This window comes from Xyrauchen texanus, chromosome 39 (assembly GCF_025860055.1).
Source record: "Xyrauchen texanus isolate HMW12.3.18 chromosome 39, RBS_HiC_50CHRs, whole genome shotgun sequence".
NCBI lineage: Eukaryota > Metazoa > Chordata > Actinopteri > Cypriniformes > Catostomidae > Xyrauchen > Xyrauchen texanus.
In genome coordinates this window covers 3,944,574-3,961,421 of record NC_068314.1, presented here as the reverse complement: position 1 = coordinate 3,961,421, position 16,848 = coordinate 3,944,574, and the positions used below count along the sequence as shown (strand labels likewise).

Here is a 16,848-nt window from a genome sequence, read left to right as displayed (position 1 = left end):
GGCTGGGAAGGGCGCTGTCATTATACAGTATGAGAGCGGCCTCTAGAGACTAAATAAAAACTATCACTGATACCTCGTGGTGGTTGTTTTGACACGTGAGACTGCACGTTGAATGCAGCGGAACGCTGCATGGAGCTGAACAATGCAGATTTGAAACACCAACAACTAAAAGGTATGTATACAGTACATGTTGTCATATCATTATAAAGTAATTAATTTATTGAATAGATGCTGCATAAACGGAAGAAGTTTGGAACCACCAGGACTCTTCCTAGAGCTGGCTGCCCGACCAAACTGAGAGATCTGGGTAGAAGGGCCTTAGTCAGGGTGGTGACCAAGAACCTGATGGTCACTCTGACAGAGCTTCAGCATTTCTCTGTGGAGCGAGGAGAACCTTCCAGAAGAACAACCATCTCTGCAGCACTCCACCAATCAGGCCTGTATGGTAGAGTGGCCAGACGGAAGCCATTCCTCAGTAAAAGGCACATGACAGCCCGCCTGGAGTTTGCCAAAAGGCACCTGAAGGACTCTCAGACCATAAGAAACAAAATTCTCTGGTCTGATGAAACAAAGATTGAACTCTTTGGACTGAATGGCAAGTGTCATGTCTGCAGGAAACCAGGCACCGCTCATCACCTGGCCAATACCATCCCTACAGCGAAGCATGGTGGTGGCAGCATCATGCTGTGGGGATGTTTTTCAGCGGCAGGAATTGGGAGACTAGTCAGGATCGAGTGAAAGATGACTGCAGCAATGTACAGAGACATCCTTGATGAAAACCTGCTCCAGAGCACTCTGGACCTCAGACTGGGGTGAAGGTTCATCTTCCAACAGGACAACATCCCTAAGCACATAGCCAAGATAACCAAGGAGTGGCTATGGGACAACTCTGTCCTTGAGTGGCCCAGCCAGAGCCCAGACTTGAACCTGATTGAACATCTCTGGAGATATCTGAAAATGGCTGTGCACTGACACTCCCCATCCAACCTGATGGAGCTTGAGAGGTCCTGCAAAGTAGAATGGGAGAAGCTGCCCAAAAATAGGTGTGCCAAGCTTGTAGCATCATACTCAAAAAGACTTGAGGCTGTAATTGATGCCAAAGGTGCTTCAACAAAGTATTGAGCAAAGGCTGTGAATACTTATGTGATTTAAAAAAAAAAAATAATTATTTGTAATAAATGTGCAAAGATTTCAAACGAATTTCTTTCACGTTGTTATTATTGGGGTATTGTTTGTAGAATTTTGAGGAAAATAATGAATTTAATCCATTTTGGAAAAAGGCTGTAACATTCCACAAAATGTGGAAAAAGTGAAGCGCTGCGAATACTTTCCGGATGCACTGTAAGAATGAAATACATGTAGAATGCATATAGTATTTCAACAAAGCAGGGAAGGTTAGGGATAGGTTAAGGGGCAGGGGTTGGTGTAGGGTGTTTATGGGACTCTAATTAAACACAATACACATGCTGCAGTGATTCCACAATACTTTGTGGTCGTATTTAATTAGGGTGAAAAAAGCATCAAACACTATTTGCCCTTGGATTCATTTAATTGCTATTCACACACGGCATCAAAAGTTTCTGCCTTCTATATTTATTCTATACTTATAAATTGCATAAGCCCATAGTGCAATAAGAACATATAAAGTATGTATTTAGGACCTTACTAGTTATTGGTATATTTAGTTTTTAGTAATAAGTTAATTGTTAGAAAACAAAAACTAATGTAAAGAGTCTATTAGGCAAAAGTAAGAAATCCCTTATAATCCCAAACAAGTCTGTAACGAATCCTTTAAATCCTCTTTGTCATTAATTACTGTCTAATGTCTGATCCCTAACTAAAGTGTTACCGGCATTCATTACAATTATGTAACAGCCAAATGGGCTAGCTCACGGATCATCCGTTTGACTGCCCGAGGAAGCTGAACTTTATTTTATTTATTTTTTGTGCTGGTTCCACTAGCGTCTGGAGTGTTTTGTGGAGGAACACACCTCCGGGACAGTTATGTGGATGAACCTACACGTTCTTTGAGCTCATTCAGCCTAATGGCTGGAGTTTGTTTTATAGATTATTTGCTGTTGTGTAATTGTCTCACAAATGTGTTATAGAAGCACCGGACTTCAGCATTCTGGCTGCAAAGTTGTCACAGGGATCATATAGATGCACATGGACTATCTGAGTTTAGAGGGATGGATGCTGGTTGGCGCTGTTTTTTGTTTTGGGTGATGCTCGGGGGTTGATTGTTGCAACAATGTTGGAATGTGGACTTTATAATTTGACACACAATCACATTTTTCTCATGTCTGTGGATTGTCTCTCTCCACATGGAATGTGAATGGTTTGGGGCACCCCAAAAAAGAAGTAAGGTTATTTCTTTTCATAAACATAAGAAATATGATATATTACAATATTTCTTCAAGAAATTGCATTTTTCCCTGCAGTAAGCGGAAAATGTTGGGAAGATATGGGGTGAAGAGGTTTTCTTTAGTGCTGGTTCAATTAATAGCAGGGGAGTCATAACATTGATAAGTAAGCATCTACAATTCAAATGTCTCAAACAGAGCAAAGATAAATTAGGAAGGGTCATTATTGTTCTAGCAGAAATTCAAGAGCAAAGTCTTATTTTGCACCTAATGCTGATGATCAAGGCTTTTTTATAGATCTTGAAGGGATGCTGCAAGCAACTGTCACCCCTCATGATATAATATTGGGAGGAGACTTTAATCTTTTGATGGACAAAAGGTTATGGGAGAAAGATTTAAACTTGGTATAGGAGGTGGGAATGTGGGCTAGGATTTAAAAAAACATCAAGTCTGCATCTAGAGATGCAAGGGTTCGCCATATGCAATTGAATTTTTTTTTCATTGATTCTATTGAACTCCCTCTAGATTGTATAGGCTTGGTCTTAAAGACACACCACCTCCTGGCGATGTCAATCATATGATGGAGACACAACCTATGTTCCCCTTCTGTCGCTCTCTCCACGTTGTGTCAGAGAAGCGACACTAAGGGTCTCTCTTGAGCGCCAATATTCACCTCTGAACTATGAAAAAAGGCCAATGAGAGTTGGCAACCAGTATTTGCATGTCCCGCCCCCGGACATACGGGTATTTAAGCGGTGCAAATATGGGACTTCATTCAGAAAATTTCTTCGGAGCCGATGGTCGTGTCTGCAACTGCTGCGTGTACACACCGAGTTCCTGCTATCCCTCTGCTGCATGCTGTTGGATTCTACGGCGCACAACAGCGGCTTTCTCCTGTTGCACGGCTGTGCATTCCTGCCCCTGGGCGCTTCGACAGCGCAGATTAAAGAACTCTCACGAGTTTTTTTCATAAAAGAGTGATTTTATTTAAAAGAGTAATTTCCTCTAAAAGAGCAAAACACAGCGGCGTCGAACATCCTTTTAAGGACGCGTCTTTATAAAGATGCCTTTCCGCCCCTGTGTTGTTTCTGGATGCGGTAGAGTGCTCTCCACTTCAGACGGCCACAGGTGTTGTCTCGTGTGTCTGGGTAGCGATCACACCGAGGCTGCGTTTGTGGATGGTTCATGTTCTCACTGCGAGAACATGACCATGACAACGTTGCGGTGTGGCTTGCTTACAACCGTGAGCAAGCCACTCCAGCTGCCCCCGTGTTGCTCCTTCTTCCCACGGGATTGAGGACGATGCGGCTGGCGATGGAGGCGATTTGGGGATGGCAGCGGGTGCAGCTCCGCCGGGTAAGCCCCCTCGGACCACACGCACCCCAGCACGCTCGTTGATTCCCGTCCGTGCTCGAGGCAGCGGCGACTCCCATCACAGCCAGTCTGCCGACCCTCTTGCGATGGAAGCAGATGAGCTCGCCGCGGCATCGGAGGGTGTGGTATCTGATGCTGAGGACTCCCCTGGGCTGCCGCTTTCGGGCCTGCACGCCCAGGCTGAGGCCGACGCACAGATGACCGACATGCTTTCCCGGGCAGCCAACAGCGTGGGCTTGGATTGGAACCCTCCATCCTCCCCACAACCATCACGGCTGGACGACTGGTTCCTGGGGTCTGGGCGCCGCTCACAGCCTCGCCCCCCCGGTTCCATTTTTCCCGGAAGTGCATGACGAGCTGACGTCTTCGTGGAGAGCACCCCTCTCCACTCGTCACACTGCCACAGGATCGTCTGCCCTCGCCACCCTCGACGGCAGAGCGTGCCACGTGTATGAGGCGATTCCCCAGGTGGATAGGGCGGTTGCGATCCATCTATGCCCCGGAATCCCTACCACCTGGCGAGGTCGCCCCTACTCCCTTCCCGGACCTGTAGAGCAACCTCCTCGCTGACAGCAAAGGCGCGCCGCTTCCGCCCTGCATGCCATGGCTCTCCTGCAGGTCCACCAAGCCAAGGCACTACGCAACATGCACGGGGGTGGCCCTGATCCCGACACGCTGCAGGAACTGCGCTCAGTGACCGACCTCGCCCTGAGAGCGACGAAGGTCACAGCGCAAGCGCTCGGACAGGCGATGGCCACGCTAGTGGTCCAGGAACGTCAACTGTGGCTGAACATGGTCGAGATGTGTGAAGCTGACAAGACTCGCTTCCTCAACGCCCCTGTCTCCCAGTTCGGCCTCTTCGGCGACACCGTCGAGGACTTTGCCCAGCAGTTCTCCACGGTAAAGAAGCAGACGGAGGCCATCTCTCACATCATGCCTCGCCGCAAGCCTGCCACCACGGCCCATGCCCCGTCTGCTCGCCGAGGGCATCCTCCCGCGGCCAGAAGACAAGTTCCTGCTCCGCCTCAACCCGGGCTCAGCTCTCAGCCCCAGCGTCGAGCAAACAGTGGGAAGCGCACACCCCTGTCTCACGGACCCCCTCGAGGACCCGGAAGGCTCCCAGGCGCTCCTGAGACAATGCACCCAGAGCCCAAGACGTTAGCTCCGGAGGTGGTAAGACCGCTCCATCCCCCGGTGGAGGTCCGGGAGGAGAATCCTTTGTTTTTTAATTTGCCGCACCCCCTAACAGGGGCTGCGGTACCCAAATTCTCAATAAAAGAGCTATTTCCTTTGTCTCTGGGGCACATGGCCCGCAAATGCCGTTCTCACGGCACTCTGCTTTCAGGCCTCAACAGACCCGGCTCCATGGACGTGGTGTCCCCGCCTTCAGCCCCACGAATGTTCCCCGGCCGGCTGGTTCAGACGAGTCCAGAGGACGCCAGCATCAGACCTCCTCCTCAGTCACGAACCTGCCCCCTGCCAGATGCGCAGAGAAAGGTAAGTGCTTTGAGTTTATTCTCAGCACCAGAGCCTCCCGACGCTGCGTTGCCTGTTCCGCACCGCTGCGAAGCCCCGCCGGGTACGTCCAAAAAACTCATCCCCTTGGTGCCCCTAGTACGGAGTTTAGAGGCGTGGCTTTCACTGCCCAACCCGTCACGCTGGCTGCACCAGACCATTCGACTCGGTTACGCAATTCTGTTTGCCAGGTCTCCGCCCCCCTTCGTGGGCATTCATTTTTCTGCAGTACACGGCCAACATGCCCATTCCCTGTGCGAAGAAATTGCCTCCCTTCTATTAAAGGACGCGATAGAGCCTGTCCCTCCAACCGAAATGAAGAAGGGTTTCTACAGCCCTTACTTCGTTGTACCCAAGAAAGGCGGCGGCTTACGACCGATCTTGGACCTGCAAGTTTTCAATCGGACCTTGTCCAAACTCCCATTCAAAATGCTCACCCAGAAACAAATTCTATCTGCGTCCGGCATCTAGATTGGTTCGCAGCGGTAGACCTGAAGGACGCGTACTTCCACGTCTCAATTCGCCCTCGACATCGTCCCTTCCTACGGTTCGCGTTCGACGGCCAGGCATATCAGTACAAAGTCCTCCCCTTCGGCCTGTCTCTGTCCCCTCGCGTCTTCACGAAAGTCGCAGAGGCAGATCTTGCCCCGCTCCGAGAAGCCGGCATACGCATACTCAATTACTTCGACGACTGGCTCATACTGGCCCACTCCCGAGAGTTACTATGCGCACACAGAGACCAGGTGCTCAGCCACCTCAGCCGTTTGGGGCTTCAGGTCAGCTGTGTGGAGAGAGCGACAGAAGGGGAGGTCTAGGTTACGTATGTAACCTCCGTTCCCCGATGGAGGGAACGAGACGTTGTGTCTCCCCTGCCACGTCGCTGAGCCAAGCCACTGTTGTGGCCAGACCATTTCCGGCTCCTCAGAAAAATCCTGAATGAACTCCCGTATTTGCGCCGCTTAAATACCCGTATGTCCGGGGGCGGGACATGCAAATACTGGTTGCCAACTCTCGTTGGCCTTTTTTCATAGTTCAGAGGTGAATATCGGCGCTCAAGAGAGACCCCTAGTGTCGCTTCTCTGACACAACGTCTCATTCCCTCCATCGGGGAACGGCGGTTACATCCATAACCTAGACGTTTTTTGGAAAGATCCAGGAATTTTGGATGAATTTTCAGACTTTTGTGTGTGATGTATTGGGCACTCAAGTTTGACTCTGCCCCAGACTCTGTGCAATGGGGTGGTAATTAATGTGGAATATAAGCATATACAAAAGTGTGTCCTAACCAGCCAGATCGCCAGACAAATAGTTCTAGGGGGATTGAAGTCAGCTGGAGCACCCCATTTCAGGAGTGGTGCTCGAAGATTGGGAGGGTGCCGGCTTTTGAAGAATGGCTATCTAGAAGACTGGGAAATTTGGAATTGTTTTTGGGAAAATGGGGCAAATATCTGGCATTTTTGGAGGGCTATCTGTGAGGGACAGTGGAGAGAGGGGTGTAGTTGTTATGTGTGTGATTTTTCTATTTTTATTACATTTTTAAAAAAAAAAGGTTTTTATTATTATTTGTTTTTGTGTGTCTATAATCATGTAGTAACTGAAACTGGATGGTAGTGTTAAACCCAGAGGTGTAGTTTATTGAGGGATAAAGGGGAGCTGGTAAACCTGAGTGCAAACCGTAGTGCAATGGAGTGGAGATCATGGGAACTTGACGATGGAGCGATGGAGTGAGGAGCTTGAACACGCTGGAGCGTTGGAGAGGAGAACAACGTAGAACTTTGCTGGAATGTAGGAGCTCGGAGCTCGGGAGGAAGACCACGAAACGTCTAGGAGAGGAAGCATGTAAGTGAGTCTGTGATCAACGTGGAGACCAGACAAAGAGTAACGGGAGAGTAGAGTTTCAGGTGCTGGTGATTAGTATTCGGGAGAGAGAGAACATGGAGTGTAAGTGCTGGGAGTGTCAGGAGGAACTGTGACACATGTGGGACCTCTGGAGTGTTCTTGGAGGTGGGCTTGGGGATTGGGGGGGCAGCCCACGAGGGTACAGGGATCCAGCTTTGCTTCCCCTGAACTTTCTGAAGTTGAGTAGCCCTGTTATAAGGAATATTTTTATTTTTTTGTGGCTTATTGTTGACTACAACAAAACTGAAATTTAGACGCATCCCTACTAAAATGAGGCATTTACAATGGAAGAGAATAGGGGCCACATTTTTGGAGGGTTTAAAGGCAGAAATGTGAAGCTGATAATTTTATAAAAGCACTTACATTCATTCTTCTGTTAAAACTTGTGTACAGTATTATTTGAGCTGTAAAGTTAAGTTGTCCTTTTTACAGTCATTTTAGGGCATGTAATAACATCTTCATGGCATCAAAGTTGTAAAATTGTCTATAACTTTACACAGAAAAGTTGAAGTGATTTTATTAAAACTAAAATCATGATAACATGCATATCCTTTGTCTTGTGGCAATACTTTTGAAACAGTGAATATTTTAACATTTACAAATTGGCCCCATTCACTTCCATTGTAAGTGCTTGACTGGAACCCAGATTTTTGCTCTTTTTTTTTTTAATGAAAAGGAGGGACGATTGGAATTTCTTTTTGTGATGATTAATATTATGCCAACAACACTGGTGATCAAGCTTAACTTGTATTAAACCCAGAATATTCCTTTAAGAAGCGTGGCCCTGAAACACAATTCTAAGTAAACTTCTCATCGCTTTTGAAGAAATGCATTGTGAAGGTTGTACAAAGTAACATTGATCTTTAACAACGCTATCAAAGTGGATAGCTGGCACAACAATACATCTACAATGTTGGCCGCCATCTTGAATGTTTTGGATTGAATGGATCACACGACTTCTTTGTTTTTCCCATTTTCCCAGTGCTGCCAATACGCCGTTTTGAAAATTAATCAACTTGAGAGATTGTTTTTAAAAACCTCAGATTTCGCTGGACAAAAACTCCCATCAAAGTGTGAATGGAAGGCCAACAATTTTTTTTTTCTTTTTAAAATGTATCCTGTTTAATGTGGACGTAATATATATATATTTGTGTGTAACACATTAGAAATAAATTTATATGGGTTTGGAATAACATAAAGCTGAGTGAGTTTTATGTGCTATTTCTTTAATTGAAATACAAGTGAGAACTCTATGAAATCTCCTGAGCTATGAAAGAGCAACCTCTGCAAATACTTCAAAAACCTGGCACACTTCTTTTGTGCCTTCTATAGGAAGACAATACATTTGTTAACTAACGTGCCAGTGAAAACAAAGCTTGAGTCTTGACATCGTCGGTTTGTTGAGTGAGATTGAGTTTTAGGAAGCATGTAAATGTAAGATAGCGCTTCAACACAAACTGAAGTGATTCTGTAATGCACTCAATGTCCAGTCAGACATTTCACAGTTTCGTCTGTAATTCCACAGTCGACTATCAAAACGTGAGGAGATGCTATAAGTGACTTATCTCGACAAGGTCGCATTATCAGATCAGTGTATCCTTGTGTAAATACCCCCCAAAATAACACTGGAAACACTTTCAGCTAAACGTACAGAGGAAATAATGCAACTTCCCAAAACACAAGTGTTGACAGTGTCACTGATCTCAATCAACTCTAGACAGATTTTTCACTCACAATTACTGCACACAAGTAATTGTTGACTGATGTTTTTTTTTTCAATGTCCAATGTTGATCCATATCATTTACGACAATGCTGATACAAAATACTTTTTCAGATTATTTAAGCTTTTGAACCATAAAGGGATAGAAAATGAAAAGTCTGTAATCATTTACTCACACTCATGTTACAAAAATGACAACACAAAAATAAATGTTCTTTCTTCTTTCACTTTAATTGTATGGGAAAAAAGAAACAATGAAAGTGAATGGTGACTAAGGCTCACTTGCTTCCTAACATCACATCTTTTGTATGGGAAAATATCCCTTAAATTAATCTTCAGAATAATTATCAGATCAATTAAGATTTAATTTAGTTAGAAAATGGACAATATATATGTTTATAAAGTTATATATAGATATTTCCATTTGCCTTTGTTAAATATTATTTATTTGACTTATTTACATAAAGTTTTTGGGCTACTTTTAAGATTGGACTGTATTGTAATTAGGGGTTGACCGATGTAGGTTTTTAAATGTCCGAGACCCATATCGAGAGAGCAGGATGACCAATATAAATGCAGATATACAGAACACTATACATACTAGTTTTATACAATGTTCACTCATATTCACAAAACATTTTTGGTAAACATACATTTTGATTATCCATTGGCAAATCTATTGGTAGGCTAGATTTTGGAAGTGACACAAGGAGTTGGTAACACTTCTGCTTATCGGCCAAGCGAACAATGTTATCGGCCGATGCGATAATCCCAAAATGGCCAAATATCAGCCGATTGTTCAACCATACCGATATATCGGTCTATCACTAATTGTAATGGACCATTTGTCTCATATTATGTGCATATTTTTAAGCTTACTAAATGTTAATATACTTCTCATTTTGTATTATTTAGTTTTTTGATAAATGTATTTACAAAAACAAAAAACTATTATGATTACAAAAAGACTCTCCCAAAGGAAGTGAATGGGGCCAGTCCATAAACATTAAAATACTATGTTTCAGGGGGCCTGGGTAGCTCAACGAGTATTGATGGTGATTACCACCCCTGGTGTCGCAAATTCGAATCCAGGGCATGCTGAGTGACTCCAGCCAGGTCTCCTAAGCAACTAAATTGGCCCAGTTGCTAGGGAGTGTAGAGTCACATGGGGTAACCTCCTCATGGTCATGATTAGTGGTTCTTGCTCTCAATAGGGCACGTGGTAAGTTGTGCATGGATTGTGGAGAGTAGCATGAGCCTCCAAATGCGGAGTCTCCGGTGTCATGCACGACGAGCCACGTGGTATGATGCGTGGATTAACAGTTTCAGAAGCAGAGGCAACTGAGACTTGTCCTCCGCCACCCAGATTAGTGCACCACCACGAGGACCTACTAAGTAGTAGGAATTGGGCATTCCAAAATTGGGGAGAAAAGGGGATTCAAAAAATAAATAAATACTCTGTTTCAAAAGTATAGCAACAACACGTACACATAATACGTGCTATCATGATTTTAGTGTTATAAAATCGCTTACTAACCTTTTCTGTGTAATGTTATATCCAATACAACTTTGTTGACATGATGTAATGTAACACTGGAAAACCCTGTTATCCTGGGAAGTGGTTTTATCACATTAAAATCTTGTTAGCACATATAATGTTTACATCTTGTATCTATACTTTTGAAACATATTGTATTTTAATGGCACCTTCCACCTTACATGGTAAGTGCCTCAATGTAACAGCAATTTGTTTTTTTAAATGAACGAGGGATGGATCTAAATAATTTTTTGTGTTAATCAAAACAATGCCACAAATGCTCTTGATTGAGCTTAACTTGTTGAACCCTGAATGTTGCTTTAACTGACATTTCTGCAATCTGTGGTTCAAACACAACTCATTGTGAGTACAAACCTACTCATTCTTTATTATTATTTTCCAAATTTTAGAATAATAGTACTTTAACTATGTACTATTAAATAACAAATGGGAGTATGAGAATTATGTAGTGAACAGTATTGAAGCAGTTCACATGTATGCTGGACACATGTTTCTTCACTATCCAGTATCCACTCTTACTCATACATTTCCCAAAAACTTTTTTAAATTAACATTTTAGTTTTGTAAAGAAATTCATACATTCTTCATATTTATACTTCCTTTCCTACTAAAAGTAGTTTTAACATTAACTTTATGAACTAAAATGCATAATATAGTCTGTTTTCAAAAAACAGCCTGCAATCTTCCCAACAAAAATACTATAGAATCACAATATTCACAATGCTGTTCTGAGGGAAAGGAAAGGTTTCACTTAAAGAAAGAAAATACAAATAAATAAATCAATAACATTCACAGAGTGCTTTCCACCTTTGGGATGTGATGCAATGCTGTTTGTCAAACTGATAGTTTAGAGAATCATTAACATTGCATTAAGATTCTGTCTTATCACTTATCAGTACATTCTTCATATTGATTAATTATTATCGGTTATGATAATTTACCATTATAAGTTACAGTTCACCCTCATTTGGTCTATTCTGTTTTGGAATATCCTAATCAAACATCATCTACTTTGCCTAAACAATCCACAAAGGTAATATGCTTAAAAAATGTGAGATTATCGGTTTGACCGATAAACGATTTCATAGATAATCTCTCATTTTGAAATCTTATTTAAGTAGTGGATTATTACAGACAGCAACGTACAGTTACATACTTATTAAAAAAGAAAAAAAATATCTATGTATATATTATTATTATTATTATTTTCTCCCCTTTTCTCCCCAATCTGGAATGCCCAATTCCCAAGAATAAAAAAGTCCTCTTGGTGGAGTAGTGACTCACCTCAATCTGGGTGGTGGAGGATGAATCTCATTTGCCTCCGCGCGTCTTATCATGTGGCTTGTTGAGCGTGTTACCTCGGAGACGTAGCGCATGTGGAGGCCCATGCTATTATCAGCGGCATCAATGCACAACTCACTACGTGCCCAACTGAGAGCGAGAACCACATTATAGCGAACACAAGGTGGTTACCCCATGTGACTCTACCCTCCCTAGCAACCGGGCCAATTTGGTTGCTTAGGAGACCTGGCTGGAGTCACTCAGCACACCCTGGATTCGAACTTGCAACTCCAGGGGTGGTAGTCAAGTAACGTAATGTATTGATTACAGGAAAAAATTACATAACATTTAGTGATAGATCAATATATAGGCCAGGCCAATTAATGGCAAAATGGCTAAATATCGGCCAAATAACTGGCCTGGCCGATATATTGGTCTATCACTAGATATATTGGCCAGGCCAGTTATTTGGCTGATATATCGATCTGTCACTAGTTATGTAAATGTTTTATTTGTAATTTATTTATTTTTTGCCATCAGTACATCGGATAACCAAGTATTAACTTACCCTTATGTCAGTTCCAAAATCTACCAAAAGTTTTGTCAATAGATAGTCAACACTTTCCATTTTCAAAGTTTTTCCTTTTCAAGTTTAAGCAAATTTAAATAAATGTTGCATAACATACGTGTTTGTTTCACTTTAGAAATTGTGTACATCTTGATTTGCTGTTGTTAAATTGTATTATGTTTATATTGTTTATAAACATTATTGTTTATGTTTATATATATATACAGCATTTATATTGGCCATCTGTCACGAACCCCGCTCCTCTGCCCCATCCCCGCTTCGTCGCACACACATTCACTCCTCAAGCTCGCACGCTCGTTCCGCCCCCTCGAGCTCGCACGCTCGTTCCGCCCCCCTTGAGCTCGCGCTCGTTTTGCTCCCTCGAGCTCTCACGCTCGTTTTGCTCCCTCGAGCTCTCACGCTCGTTTTGCTCCTACGAGCTCTCATGCTCTCATGCTCGTAGCAGGTCTCCCTCCTCGGGCTCACATGCCCGCTCCCAATGGCCAGAACATTATGACCACTTGCACTCGTCTCTATCATCCCTTTATTCGTTTCACCTGCACTCGTTTCATCACCTTTCATTGTTTACACCTGCACCTTCCCCTATAAATACCACAGCACATCCGTTTCACGGGTGTTGGTTATTGTATTTCGTTTCCCGTGTCTTTGCCCCCGCTAGTCTCGTCTAGTTTTGATCCCCTCTTGAACACCTCTTGATTACCCCTTAGCTTGCCAGCTCCTCGTTCCCCTAGTACCCCTGTCTACTCCCTTTGTTAGTTTACCCGCCTCTCGATCCTGTTTACCCCGGCTTTGACCCTCGCTCCCCTGGACTACTCTCCCGGATTTGCCCCCTTTACTCTCTTTGATTCCCCGGCTTTTGACCCTACGCTTCCCTTGACAACGCTTCACTGGATTTGCCCGTTTGTACTTTTGCCTGCTTTTATTGTTAACAATAAAAGCAGTTTTTGACTTACATTGTGACTGTCTCATCTTGTGTGTGTGTGTCCGGGTTACACCATCATTCTCTCTATACCAGTATCATCCTTTGAAAAACCCATATCGATCGGATAACAACCATTCATTCTTATTAGACATAGCCCAAAATAAAGAAAATAAAATTGAAACCATTTATATTGCAAAAAAAACTAAAAACTACTTTGTATAAATATATTAACGGAATACTAATTATTAGGCCTATGTTTATTCATTACAATTCACTCACATTTGGACTGTTCTGTTTTGAAATATGCTGATCAAACATCCTCTACTCTGTCAAAAAATTCTGCAATAGCAATGTTCTCCAAAATTTGCAGATTAAAGGGATAGTTCATCCCAAAATGAAAATTCACTATTCATTATTCACTCATCCCTGTGCTGTTATAACCTCATTTAGCCTAATTTGTTTTTCTTAACACAAAAGGGAGAAATTGTGAAACATGTTGTGTCATTCAGTGGCAGTTTATGGTGACCACCTCTTCAAGTTTCAAAAGCACACAAAAGCATAATTCAGAGGTCTAATAATTTATTTCATTAGTCTTACGACTGTTATGAAAGCAACAATGAGGTTTGGTGAGAAACAAACTGAAATCTAATGTATTATTTAGTGAAACTCTTTTGTTTGTCTAAAAAACAGGGCCGCCACAGCAATTTCAACTACATAACACAACATTGCTGCACACAAACCAGAGAAGATAACTTTTTTAATCTTTTTTCAAAGTCTGATGAGATGACCTTGTTGTCTGAGAATAGATGCATTTCTATGCCCAGCCTTATTTATTTGAGTTCTCAAGCAAACTGAGAGAGATAGAAAGTAGTGATGGAAAAATCGGATCACTTTACTGACTTGGATCTTTGAGTCTCGTTCAGCAAAATGAACAAACTTAATTCGTCATTTCGTACATTTGAGCAGAATAAAATTAAAATGTAAAATTTTCAATAGCCAAATCCCCCCAGCTCATCAAACTTTGATTATAGTCCCAATAAGGAAAAAATTATAATGCAGCCAAGGACAAATGATGAAAAACAAAGATTAGTTCACCTCTGGAATCTGAGGTGAACTGATAACCTCTAGAATCTGGAGGTGAACTATTAATTTCTGTTTTCTGTGTGAGCAATGCATAGCGTATACGGCTGACACGTGACAAATGAACGAACGACTTGGACCAAAAGAGTTAAAAGGTGAACTAATAATTTCTGTTTCCTGTGCAGTGCCTATGCGGTTTTCACATAACAAAGTCACAAAAAGATTAGTTCAAAATGAACGTATCGTTCATGTCATCACTAATAGACAGAGACGGCTGAAGGCAGCTACAATCCCACCATGTTCTAACGTGATGGCAAACGGCACGCGATAAAAGGTATCTTATGTTATTCAGAGTTTTTGTCCAGAGCAGCCGTGATGAGCAACAGGACATTGTGTCTATCACTTGGTTTCTATTTTCAGCATCGCACAGTGAAACCCCGCCCGCTATAAAGTGGCACCGGTCCAAAAACATTCTCATAACAGTATAATGAAACCAACATTTCATGAACCAGTTAAAAACTACTTGGTTTTGACCAAGAATGTTTTTGCTGACGTATCGCTCTCTTAAGTAGGAGGTCAGTCACTCTCTGTTTGTTTGAGTACTCTGTTTCAAGCAAATAAGGCTGGGCATAGAAGTGCATCTATTCTCTGTCTACAAACTCATCAAACATATTTAGTTATTTCAGTTCTCAAGTTTGTGTGCGGCTGTGTTGTGTTCTGTTGTTTCTATCACTGTCGTGGACCTGTTTTTAGATAAACAAAACTATTTGTCACTTGAACGCCCCATTTCGTGAGCAGGGGCTGCTTAAACTTGCTCTCATGCAGTTTCATGAACACAGTTAGGGGAACGGTCAGTCAACATTTTCACTAAATAATACATCAGATTTTGGTTTGTTTCTCGCCAAACCTTATTGTATGCTTTCATAACAATCATGAGTCTAATGGAATCATTTATTCACAATTTCTGAATTATATTTTTGTGTGCTTTTGAATCTTGAAGAGGTGGTCAACATAAACTGCCATTGTATGACATCACTGAGCACAACATTCCTTCACAATTTCTCCCTTTGTGTTAAGAAAAATAAAGAAATTCATATGGGGTTATAACAACACTGGCGTGAGTAAAAAATAACTGAATTTAAATTTTGGGGTGAACTAACCCTTTAATCGTTTTGACTGATAGTGTTTGTTACCATGTTTACACTTTTCTACTTGGTATCATGTCTACTGATAAGTGCACCATTTGGTTGTTCTCTCTAAAGATTACAACCATTCAATGGTATTACTGTGCACAAAGTAAAGTAACATACTTTATGTGTTAAATGTATTAATTGCCATTCATTCTCATTAAATATTAAAAAAGCCAAAAATACAGGCGAAAGTAAATCTGTGAACATTTATCACAACTGGGCGTAGATAAAATGGCATAATAATAATCATTACTTTTTTTATTTAAATGTGCATGTTATTTTTTTATTGTTGTTGACTAATGATTGTTTATAATTGTGTCATAAAGTAGAAAAAACACATTAAAGATCGGTTTTGCATTTCAGTTATCAGACACTTAAACATAAAAATAATCGATATGGGTAAAAACTAAAACAAACAAACAAAATATGGGGAGATCTCTAACAAACATGCTATCAACATCATTAACATGAATTGGACAATAACAGAAAGCATTTAAATAATTAGTCCCGGGTAAGAGTAAGCAAATACAAGAGTGCAAAAGAGTAAAAGCCCTACCTGCGAAAGCCCTAATGTGCGTCGTGTGTATGAACTCTGTTCCGGCCTATGACAACAACTGAAGTTCAAAGACCATCAGGGCTTTATCTGTAGATATTCTCCTTCAGGAATGCTCAAAAGTGAACGCTGACCACAATCATGAGCTCATTTATGTTTTTAAGAACACTAATCACTGGAGGGTCAAAGGTCTCGAGTGTGTCGAGAGGATGTCCTGCATTTTGTCCACTCTCCTTTCGACACAAGACAATCAGAATGACCTGTAGTTGGGCCGTAGAGCTTAAAAATATGTAACTAGTTAATCAAACTTATCCGAATCATTAAAAATGTGAGATTTTAGTGACATCCATGGCTGCGTTTCCCAAAGTAGATCATAGAAGCCATTGGTGCCAATGGTCTCTACTATAAACTTATGCTTACAATGCTTTTGGGAAATGCAGCCTAGATTTATTTATTTTAAATAAATTTTAAGTCAACTTGAGGCCCCCTTGGAAGTGTGCTGAGGCCCCCTGGTGGAGAACCACTGCAATATGACACACGTAGGCAGGGTTGGGGAGTAACAGAATACATGTAACAGGATTACATATTTAAAATACAAAATATAAGTAACTGAATTCCACTATAGTTACAATTTAAATAATTGGTAATTAGAATACAGTTACATTCAAAATGTATTTTGATTACTGAAGATATTACTTTGCATTATTATTATTATTTTCATTTAATATTTAGTCCTTTCAGATGGAAAACATTTATACATATAAATGATGCAATCCAAAGTGTATTTGAACAGCGGTGAAACA

At 41.9% G+C, this 16,848-nt stretch overlaps 1 protein-coding gene across 1 annotated transcript in view; it reads right to left on the bottom strand.

Annotated features, from left to right (window-relative positions):
• The window catches only part of LOC127633049 (equilibrative nucleoside transporter 1-like), a 38,726-nt gene extending 22,425 nt beyond the window's left edge, over positions 1-16,301 (bottom strand). The window contains exon 1 of the mRNA XM_052111918.1: positions 16,049-16,301. The gene's annotated coding sequence lies outside the window, so the exon portion shown is untranslated. The remainder of the gene's footprint in view (positions 1-16,048) is intronic.
• Between the last annotated feature and the right edge of the window lie 547 nt (positions 16,302-16,848).